Source organism: Schistocerca piceifrons, unplaced genomic scaffold (genome assembly GCF_021461385.2).
Source record: "Schistocerca piceifrons isolate TAMUIC-IGC-003096 unplaced genomic scaffold, iqSchPice1.1 HiC_scaffold_2315, whole genome shotgun sequence".
Lineage (NCBI taxonomy): Eukaryota > Metazoa > Arthropoda > Insecta > Orthoptera > Acrididae > Schistocerca > Schistocerca piceifrons.
The window spans coordinates 741,601-753,338 of NW_025728246.1; the positions used below are offsets into that span (position 1 = coordinate 741,601).

General features: G+C 44.0%; 1 non-coding gene across 1 annotated transcript; it reads right to left on the minus strand.

Annotated features, from left to right (window-relative positions):
* Positions 1-6,560: 6,560 nt before the first annotated feature.
* On the minus strand, positions 6,561-6,642 carry Trnas-gcu. Its single transcript has one exon. It is a non-coding gene; the product is annotated as a tRNA-Ser (tRNA).
* Positions 6,643-11,738: the final 5,096 nt, after the last annotated feature.

The following is an 11,738-nucleotide window of genomic DNA, read 5'->3' on the forward strand; positions in this document are numbered from 1 at the left end:
GGATTAGCAGTCCAACGCCTTAACCACTTTTTTCTTTTTTTTTATTTTTTTATTTTTTTAAACCGTGACAGGATTCGAACCTGCAATATTCGGATCCGAAATCCGACGCCTTATCCATTTTTTTTATTTCTTTTTTTTTAATTTTTGGAAAAAAACGAATACGATGCTGTGGCCATGAAAAGGAAAACGGGCCGCCCACATGGGAAGCGAGCATTCTTCTACCCTTTTATTATTATTATTATAATTTTTTTATTTGTGTTTTATTGTATTTAGTTATTTATTTTTTTATTTCATTTTTTTAAATGAAAGAAGAAAATTAATTTGAAGATCCACTTCGGGAAAAGCATGAACTGGGATTCTAAATGCAGCTGCTGTTAGTGACACCGCCGTAAGCATAGCTGTTTCGGGGTTCTGATGAGGCCTTCACGGCTACCGTAGCGGCCACGGGGCACACGAAGTCCCCACCGTACTTCACCCTCACCAGCAGTCCCCTACTTTAGCTCGCTTCTTCCTGGGGATGAGTGATACTGGGACATCTTAACCTACTCCCTGTTTGTGGAACAAGATTCTTAACATATTTCCAAAATTCTTTTTGTGATCTTGTTTGTGGTGTATTTTGAAGTATTCCTCACGGAGATATGTCCGGTATTCCATGATATTATCGTCACCTTTCGAATTGACAATGTAACTAACGTAGTTCCCAAGAAGCCATAATATTGCATTATGTTTTGGTGCAGGAAAAAAGACCTTTTCTGGGAAGAAAATAAGATTCAAATTTAGCTCTCTCCCATCGCTGCGGGTCAGAAAGGCGACCTGCTGCTTTACCTCTTCCCAAATATCTTTACACCCTTTGCAGACAAAGCGGTGATCCAAAGTGTCAGTCTCGTTGCATTTCTGACAAGTGTTTGTGTCACTGAGACCTATGGAATGGAGTTTCTCGTTAGTACTAATGACGTTATTCACCACTCTGTACCATGCAACCTGAACTTCCGTTGGTAGTAACTTGTTGTTAATGTTGTTCCATACAGTTTTCCAGTCGCTGTTTGGGTTCTTTGCCTGTGTCTTATTGTAATTTGCCGCCGTTCGTAAACTATTGAATATATAGCAATAGTTTCTCTAGCGTTTATCCCGTACTATACAGCTCATGTAGCTTAATTCAAAGTAGAAAAACCTAATATGTTTTAATTTATAATTAATCGGACTTATATCTATCGGCGGTTGGAAGCTTTGTGGTTTGAAAAAGTTGAATAATTTAGCTGTCAGACCGTCTGGTTGACTTTCGACAACTTGCAAAGACCGCTTAAGGAATGAGGCAGTAGATCTTTTGTGGACATCTGTGAGACCGAGGCCTCCCTCTTCCGGTGGTAAAGTCAACGTGTCCACAGCAACTCGAAAGATATCCCCATGCCAAATGTGTCTACATATGGTGGACATTATCGGTTCAGCTATTCCTTTGGGTACTGGCAAAATCTGTCCGATGTAAGTTGCTCTGGATAAAACTGCTAAGTTTATCAACTTAATTTTTTGCTTGATGTTGACGTCCTTCATATGATTTAAAATGAGCGCGCCACGGATCTTGTCGAGTACAGTTCTCCAGTTAGATGCTATTATCCGAAGAGGGCAGCTGTAGAGGGTAACTCCCAGGGCAGTATGCCGGTCCACACTCTTCGCCCAAGTGATGGTGACGTCAGATAGTCCGTGCAGATTTATAAAAACGCTCTTCGTGTCACTGATTCTCGCACCCGATGCGGTGCAGTACGACTGCAAGTTATCTGTTAACCTTGCGATGTCTGCGGCGCTGCGAATTATCACTCCTACGTCATCTGCGAATGCATTCGTCACCTGTTTCATGCCTGACACTAGCATGCCCTCTAATACGTCGTCTAATCGCCTTAAAAGTGGTTCCAAAGCAACTACGTATAACATCATTGACAATGGACTCCCCTGAGGGACTCCACTGGCTACGGGAATATCTTTAGTGCGATGACCATTAATAGTTACTTTCGTTGTTAAACCATTTAAGATGTTGGCTAAATCGTTCACATTACCATCATAAAACCCCATGTAGGTCATGGTTTTCAGAAGATATTCATGACTGACCCTGTCAAATGCCTTGCTAAAGTCTATAAAAGCCAGACCACCATTTGCTGTTGTATTTTCAAAAATGGAAACTATGTCCCTGTACGCACTTACAGTTGTAAAGATACTGCGCCCTGGAAGACAAGTCTGATGACTACCGATGATCTTTCCTAAAATCGGTTGCAGTCTCTCTTTAAGAACCCTAGCTACGATTTTGTAGTCAGAATTCAATAGGCTTATGGGCCGTGTCTTTGTGATATCCTTTAAACCTGTGGTCCTGCCCTTTGGAAGTAACACTGTTGTGCTCTGTTTGAAGGCCACTGGGACATCCTCCCCATGAAGAATTTCGTTGATCATGTCCGTGAATGCATTGCCTATAATGTGCCAGTACGTTCGCTAAAACTCCAGTGACAGCCCATCTGGACCTGGTGACTTCTTGGAGGGTGAGCACCTAATTACGTCAAAAACGTCATCCTTGGTGAGGTCAGCATAGAAGTTGCGGTTGTCCTCTTCCGTTATAGTGTTCTCTAGGCCTGTTGATGATAAGAGGTCTCGTACAGCACTGTCGTCTATCTGATTGACACTATATAGGGTATTGTAAAATCGATACGCCTCGTCGATCATGTCCTTCTGGTTGGAGAGGACTCTCTGATCTTCGGCGCTGAGGGACCCTATAAAATTTCGTCGGCTTTGTTTGGCGTGTTGTATGAGGTGATATATTGAGGCATTTTCGTCGTCCACGATACTATGTGAGTGCGATATGATTTTTAATCCTTCTAGCTGTGATCTCTTAATATTGAGTAGCGCTGCTTTTGTTTTGTTGATCTGTATTAAGAAGTCCTGGGACATTTGCTCCTTGTAAAGATCACGTAAGCAGGCGTAGTGGAACTCTGCTGTGTGTCTTATCCACCTCATCCTCTCCTTGCTAAACGCTATCAGAGTCGCCCTTAATTTTTTCTTCGCCACAGCGGTCCACCATTCAACGTTGGACCGATGTTTGTGACGCACTCGTAAGGCGGCCCGCCAAGTCTCTCGTATTTCTGCAGCTAAGGCGACCTCCGATAACATGCTTATATTCAGTTTCCAAAAGGGCCTGCCCCAGTAAGCTGACTGTTTTCTTAACCGTATGCTGCACTTTACGCCTAGGTGGTCGGAAATAAAGGTAGGTATTACTTCAACGCCAGCAACATCATTTTCTAAAGTAGATGAGACATAGAATCGGTCATTCCTACTTTGGGACCTGCTACTAAAGTAAGTAAATTTGACCAATGTAGGAAATTTCAGTTCCCAAGCATCTGACCATTTCATGTGCGACACCAGATACTGTAACTCCTCGGACTTGTTAAAATTTGGCCGTTGGTCCTTGTCATTGAGTATGCAATTCCAGTCACCTCCAAGCAAAACATCAGCAGGATTGTCCTGAAGTAAAATTAAGATATCACTTTTGTAAAACGTGGCCCTTTCTTCTCGTGCATTGTTGCCTGATGGTGCATAAGCATTTATAATAGCTGTATTATGGATGTTACACCGAATGCCCCTCCCAGAGTCTAATTTACAAATGTCTGTCATTTCGATGCCCTCTCTGGCAAGAATAGCCGTCCCACAACTATGTTCAAGAGCCACATTTATAATAGCATTGAATCCTGGGATATGAAGGTCTCGAATAAGCACTTCCTGTAAAAGGGCAATATCAGTGTCCGACTGATAGACAAAATCTTGAAGTGCGGCTATTTTAGTGGCATTTTGAATTTTGTTAATATTTAATGTGGTCACATTATAGGTTTGGAGCGTGTGCCAGATAGTTCAGGTCAATTTATTGACTGCATAATACTTTCATATGGAATCTGTCTGTCGTCATCAGCCACTCGTTTAGTCTCAAGGCGATCTTGCCAACTCTATTAATAGAAAAGGTCTTCTTCTTGACTTGGGTCACCGTCCATGGTATCTACACCTTGTTCTGCGTCATCGTCCGCCCAATTGACTGGTGCTGCTGGTGCGTGTTGACCTGGCAATGAACCACCTTCTGGAACTTTGGTCGTGATCCCAGTTTGCGATGGGTGATGGTCACCCCCCGGGTCCTCTTGCCTTTCCTTTCTGTCTGGGTGCCCAGTAGCCCCTGCTGGCTCCAGATCTCCTGCCTTCTGATCCTTGTTCTGTAAATGTTTCAGCTTTTCCCTGAGAGCTGGGGCCAAAGACTCTGCCGCTTGGTATGCCAAACGACGCTTTTTTGACTTCTTCCTCCTCCGCAGGCATCCCGTAGGAGACAAGTCAGGCGAATGTTCTGGTGGTTCGGTGGAAGAAGACAGTGGTGAGAGCGGTTCTGTCGTTTTCTCAGAGTTCCTCTTGTGAATTTCTCTAAGAGCCTCAGTTGGGGGTTCCTTCACTTCCGCATCTGTCGGTTGGGGTTCCGGAGGTTGGCCTCCTTGCGCTTCCGGGTGGTGTACGGCTGGGTTACGGACACAAGCGTCGCCATCACGCGACATCCTTTCAGCTCGTTCGCCCCGGTGTCTGGCGGGAGGTCGAGTTGTTTGTCGACTTCCGTCGGTGACTTGGTAGATTCTTGGGGCACTTCGTGTCGCTGCGAGTCCGAAGATGGCTGTTCAGTACCTACTTCTTTGCATGACTGTATCCTCTCCCGCAGTTCCGTTTGTCTGCCTTACGTATCACTTATCGCAGTTGTATCGTCGTAAGAGGGCCTAACAGCAGCTGCTCGGTCGTCCACAGAGGCGGTCAACCCTGTGGCGGTTGTGGCGGCCGCCGGCGCTGCGAGTCGTTCCACGTGCTCAACTGTTGACGTTTCTGCAGATTTGTGGCCGTACGTGGCAGCCGCATACGTTAACTGAAGGCTGACAGCAGCGCCAGGAACTGCAGCCGCCCCGCTCGGTAGCTGGGGGACACGCCGTTTACTACATTCACTGCGTATGTGCTCTGGTGAGTTGCACAATGCACATGCCTTGGGTTGACCGTCGTAGATAACTATGGCGCGGTGTCCACATACATTTATATCTGACGGTATGTGCCTTTGAAGATCTATCTTAACTTGGCGCACCCCATTGAGGACAGGAAACATATGTGGCTCCGACCATTTTTCAGCAACGTTCGAAATAACACGGCCATTCGGGCGAAGGATTTTGTTAATGTCCTCTGCAGAAACCTCAAAAGGCAACTCAAAGATCCTAATTGTACGTATGCCTAATCCGGCGTGTGAGACGGCAACATCACTAACTGTACCGTCGGAATGTTTAAACTTCAGTGCTACGCCACAATTATCCATAATAGAGACACACAAATCTGGGTTAGTCGGTTTCACAAAAGCCGCATTTGAAACGAACGATAAATGCACACGTATTATGTTATTGACAGTAATCTTAACAGCATCGAGGAACCACTGTTTTACTTCATATGCCTTAGGCCTCAATTCATTTCGGTCGAAAGTAAATTTAATCGTGTCTTTCCTCATTACAGTAATCGCGCTCATTCTATCTTGAAATCAGTAAACATAGCCTAACTCGCAAAAGTAACAAATTGACCAACATCGTGACAGCAAGCAGCCGTTGTTTACTTCAAGACGCCAAGCCAGCAGCCACACGTCCGTCCCGCACCGCGGCTGCGCCTCGAATGCTAACCACTCGGCCACCTCGTCTGCTGGAACTACAGTTGTGTCCTTGGCGAGTGCTTGCGGAAAGAAGACATTTGTCGATTCGAAAACACATTCAAAACATCGTAATGGGCCGGTGTTAACGTCTAATGCCAAGCTGCAGTGTACCCGACCAAGCTCCCACTCGCGAATCGTTTAATGACTGCAACCGTCCACGTCGATATCCGATTGGGTATATTCACCGGCCCACTTATCTACTGCAGGAATAAGCATTGTATCGTCATGCAGCGTCGTCTAATGCAAATGAGAAAGGTGCTGTGCATTCTTTTCCACGACTTACTGCAACGAAACGTACAGCTCGATACGCTACACTGATATTGCTTGCAAGGTTTTGACGTTCCCCCTATCCCAAGATTGTCCTGCTGTTTGCGATGGGCATTGGTGTTTGGGCGGCCACTAGCGACGGATGTCTGCAAAGTCAAGTCTCTCCAGTAGGCCCTGCCAAATCGCTTCTGCAGATGGCGGCCTCACTTGAAACAAACTGTTGGAAGGCGACAGTTGTGCTACAGATGGATTATTATAGGCTCGATACGTCAAAATGACTGCGACAGGTATGCACTTAAATATAAATAAGAGCTCGTCGTTCGCAAATACCAACATACTCTTAGCTGCAGCCGAAATTTGATTGGTTTGTAGATCTCGAAATGATGTTTAATTCGAAGGGCATACGCTATGGAATGTTGTGCGCTTTCGTCTGGTAGGCTGTTTTGTCTCGTATTTCATACACACGCTATCTGCCACGTACACGCGTCGTTGTTACTACTGAGTGGCGTTTCGCACGGAGAAGGAGTGACCGCAAACGCGTGCTTCACGTAAAGTTCTTCGACGAGGATGGGATTCGAACCCAAGCGTGCAGAGCACATTGGATTAGCAGTCCAACGCCTTAACCACTCGGCCACCTCGTCTGCTGGTACAACGGCTGTGTCTTGGGCGAGTGCTTGCGGAAAGAAGACATTTGTCGATTCGAAAACGCATTCAAAACATCGTACTGGGCCGGTGTTAACGTCTAATGCCAAGCTGCAGTGCAGCCGACCAAGCTCCCACTCGCGAATCGTTTAATGACAGCATCCGTCCACGTCGATATCCGATCGGGGCAAAATCATCGGCCCACTTATTTACTGCAGGAATAAGCATTGTATCGACATGCAGTGTCGTCTAATGCAAATGAGAAAGGTGCTGTGCATTCTTTTCCAAGACTTACTGCAACGAAACGTACAGCTCGATACGCTACACTGATATTGCTTGCAAGGTTTTGACGTTCCCCCTAGCCCAAGATTGTCCTGCTGTTTGCGATGGAGCTTGGTGTTTGGTCGGCCACTAGCGACGCCGCCCTGCCAAATCGCTTCTGTAGATGGCGGCCTCACTTGAAAGTTGTGCTACAGATGGATCATTATAGGCTCGATACGTTAAAATGACTGCGACAGGTATGCACTTAAATATAAATAAGAGCTCGTCGTTCGCAAATACCAACATACTCTTAGCTGCAGCCGAAATTTGATTGGTTTGTAGATCTCGAAATGATGTTTAATTCGAAGGGCATACGCTATGGAATGTTGTGCGCTTTCATCTGGTGGGCAGTTTTGTCTCGTATTTCATACACACGCTATCTGCCACGTACACGCGTCGTTGTTACTACTGAGTGGCGTTTCGCACGGAGAAGGAGTGACCGCAAACGCGTTGCTCACGTAAAATTCTTCGACGAGGATGGGATTCGAACCCACGCGTGCAGAGCACATTGGATTAGCAGTCCAACGCCTTAACCACTTTTTTTTTTTTTTTTTTTTTTTTTTTTTTAAGGGCCTCCCATCTCCCCTTCTAGCCCTTCCATTCGCTCTCCTTCATGCGCCTTCTTCGGCGAGCTTCAGTGCCCCACTTTTGTTGTTGTTGTTGTTTTTAATGGGTTATGAAACTAAATTGCCTCTTGAAGACAATGTTAGAAAATTGTAAATAGTAATCCGAATTGATTACGGTGAAAATAACTCTCTCTATATGACTATTGACTGCATTAACAGAACGCAAAATATTCTTCCATTAGAATTGAAACAAAAGTGAGAGAGAAGCAAAAATAAAAAGTAAGATAGGATGCACGTCTTTTGCATGAGAATAGTTTTTCCTTACTATTCTTGTGTTGTGGCATGACTCCTGTTACTTCGTGGGAAAACATGCTTTTTCGGGGTTCTGTTGAGGCCTTCACGGCTACCGTATCGGTCCCGGGGCACACGAAGTCCCCACCGTACTTCACCCTCAACAGCAATCCCCTACTTTCGCAGTCGGTCTTGTTCGGTCGATTTCATATTATTTAGGTATTAACCGATGCCTTGTTTCTGAAACAAAATTTGCATCATATTTCCGAACTTCTTTTTATGGTCTTTGTTCCGGTATATTTTGAAGTATTCGTCCTTCATATATTCTCGATATTCTCGTAGATTATCATTGCCTTTGTTGTTAACAACATAATTGACAAAATTTCCGAATAGCCACAAGATGACATTGTTTTTTTGTGGTGGAAAGGAAATTTCTTCTGGGAAGAGTATATCGTTTAATGTGATTTCTCTTCCATCGGTCCGTTTGAGAAAAGCGACTTGCAATACAATGTCATTCCAAATATTCTTGTATCCATTACAGATGAAGCGATGCTTTAAGGAGTCCAAATTGTGACATTTTGGGCACACATTGGTTGCTTGTAGTCCTATTGAATACAGTTTTTCATTGGTACTAATAATGTCGTTGACAACTTTGTACCATGACGCTTGCACTTCCGTAGACAGTGTTTTGTTATTTATATTTGCCCTTATTTTTTCCCAGTTTTTGTTTGGATACTTCAGCTCCATTTTATTTTGGTTTTCGCGTGATCGTAACTTCTCTACTATATATTTACTTGTCCTCTTATTTTTGTCTGTTAAAATGCATGTCAAGTAGCTTAATTCTACATAAAAATCCTTAATATGCTTCAGGTTGTAATTTATGTTGTGAACATCTACTGGCGGCTGCATGCTTCCGGGTTTGAGAAGGTCAAATAGAGCGGCAGTTATGCTGTTCGGCTGTGTCTCTCTAAGTTTCAGCGTTCTTTTAATGAAGAGGGCAGTGTTTTTCCTCCGAAGGTCTGTCAGCCCTAGGCCTCCGTTTTCGGGTCTCGATGTAGTCGTTCCTACTGCTACTCTAAAAATATGGCCTTTCCATACGTATCGACAGATTGTGCTCATTATAGATTTCACTATGTCTGGAGGTGTGGGTAAGATCTGAGCGACATATGCAGCTTTCGAAAGAACTGCACAGTTGATTAGTTTAATTCTTTGCTTGATATTTAAGTCTCTCGTTTCATGCAGTATTAAGCTGCCTCTGATTTTTCCTAACACCTGTTTCCAATTAGCTGCCGTCGTTCTTAATGGGCAACTGTAAAAAGTTATGCCCAAAGCAGTGTGACGGTCCACCCTGCTTGCCCACGGTAGCTGCACATTGTCAAGACCACGGAGATTTAAAAAGGAACTTTTCGTTTCATTTATCCTCGCACCAGTTGCCGTGCAATAAAGCAATAACTTGTCTGTTAGCTGGGCACAGTCATCATCGCTCCTTACTAGAACCCCCACATCGTCAGCGTATGCATTTGTAACCGTCTTCAGCCCAGCTATTGTTATGCCTTCTAAGGTTGTGTTCAAAAGCCGTAAAAGGGGTTCCAGAGAAACCACATAAAACAACATGGACAGGGGACTTCCCTGAGGAACTCCACGGGATATCAATACTTCATTAGTATATTGTCCATTGATCGAGATTTTGGTTCGTATGCCTCTGACGATGTTCATTAAAACCGCTAAGTTGCCATCATTGAAACCGATGTGTTTCAAGATTCTGAACAGATATCCGTAGTTGACTCTGTCAAACGCTTTAGCAAAATCAATGAAGGCAATGCCTCCATCCGCTGACGATGATGAGAAAATAGAAATAATGTCTCGATATTCACATACAGACTTAAAAATGGTACGTCGAGGGAGACACGTCTGGTGGCATCCAATGACTTTTCCTAAAATCGGTACCATTCGTTCTTTAATTACACGCGCAACTACCTTGTAATCTGAGTTCATCAGACTGATCGGCCTCATTTTAGTAATATCTTTCGTGTCCGTACTCCTTCCCTTTGGAAGTAGTACAGTTACACTTTCCTTGAAAGCAGCAGGAATTGCCTCTCCCCTCAAGACGTCATTAACTACTTCCGTGAATTGGGAACCTATTAGGTGCCAAAAGGTCCTATAAAACTCCACAGGCAGGCCGTCTGGGCCTGGAGACTTACGTGAAGGTGAAGATTTGAGTATATCAAAAACCTCGTCATTCGTAATGTCTATCGTTAAACCTCTGTTCTCCTCATCTGTAATGACTGCCTCTATTCCGGAGTTCTGTAAAAACTCTTGTACTGAGTTGTCGTCAGTAGCATTTCCAGAATATAATTGCTGAAAATATCTATGTGCTTCAGTTAAGATATCCCTTTGTTCTGTCAGGACTCTGTTATCTTCCGTTCTGAGGCTGGCAATAAAATTTCTTCTTCTGTTTTTTGTGTGTTGTATCAAGTGGTAGATGGAGGTATTTTCGGCCTCCACCGTCGTCCTAGTGTGTGATTTGACTTGTAATCCCTCCAAATGTACCCTCTTGATACTTATCATTTTGGCTTTAACGTTTTTAATATTGATAAAGACGTCTTGAGACATTGGTTGGTCGTAAAGGTCTCTTAAGCAAGAGTAGTAAAACTCCATTGTGTGTCTTGACCACATTGCCCTTTCCTTGGCGTAAGATATCAGCGCTGCCCTTATCTTTTTCTTAGCGGCCACAGTCCACCATTCAATAGTTGTTTTATATTTAGTACGCATCCTTAACACAGACTGCCAAGTTTCTTGCATCTTGAAAGCTAGAGCGTTTTCAGAGAGGGTATTGATATTTAATTTCCATAGTGGGCGACCCCAATATGTCTTTTGCCTGGTTAATTTGATGCTGCACCTCACTCCGAGGTGGTCAGAGAAGGCAGCTGGTATCACCTCGATACTACTGACTTTAGTGCCTAAAGTGGGGGTGACATATATTCTGTCGATTCTGCTCTGTGTAGCACCAGTGATATATGTGAAGCGAACCAGCGTCGGATATTTTATTTCCCATGCGTCAAACCACTTCATGTTGGTGACCAAAGCCTGCAGTTCTTGCGAGAAGTTAAAAGTTGGTCGCTGATCCTTTTTATTTAAAACGCAATTAAAATCTCCACCAATGACAATTTCTGCAGGGTTTTCTTGGAGTAGAAATAAAATGTCACTTTTAAAAAAGGCTGCCCTCTCACGTCTCGCATTGTTGCCTGAAGGTGCGTATAGGTTTATAAAAGTGGTGTTAAAAATTTTGCAGCTAATTCCCCTCCCCCACTCTAAAAGGCACATGTTTGTCATCTCGATCCCTTCTTTAGCAAGGATGGCTGTTCCACACGCGTTTTCTGGTGCCACATTCAACACCTCTTTGTACCCTGAAACACACAATTCTTTGACATTAACTTCCTGCAGGAAGGCGATATCTGTATCTGACTGATACAGAAAGTCCTTCAGTGCAGCTACCTTTGCTTGACTCTGAATTTTATTTATGTTTAAGGTGGTCACGTTATATGTATGTTCCACTGTGAGACGCTACGAGACAGTAGACAGAGGACACGGTATTGGAACCGCGTACAATAACTTCAGGTTAGATATATATAGTGTTATTTTATTTTACTTTTATTCCATTGACGGTTTTCCTTCTTTTTTTCTTTTTTGTTTCTTTCTTCTTAGAGTTCGGTGTGACAATTTTTAATAAAAAGTTCTTCCTCAAAATCCCCTTCCGCCCCCATCTCATCGGTCTGATCCTCCTTTTCGTCCGCCCAGTTAAATCGTGGCTCGGTGATGTCGTGTCCATGTCCTTGTCCAAGTCTGGTTTCATTGTCCATATCTGATGCCGTTCCTCTTGGGTAAAATATTCCGGAGGTAAAATAGTCCCCCATTCG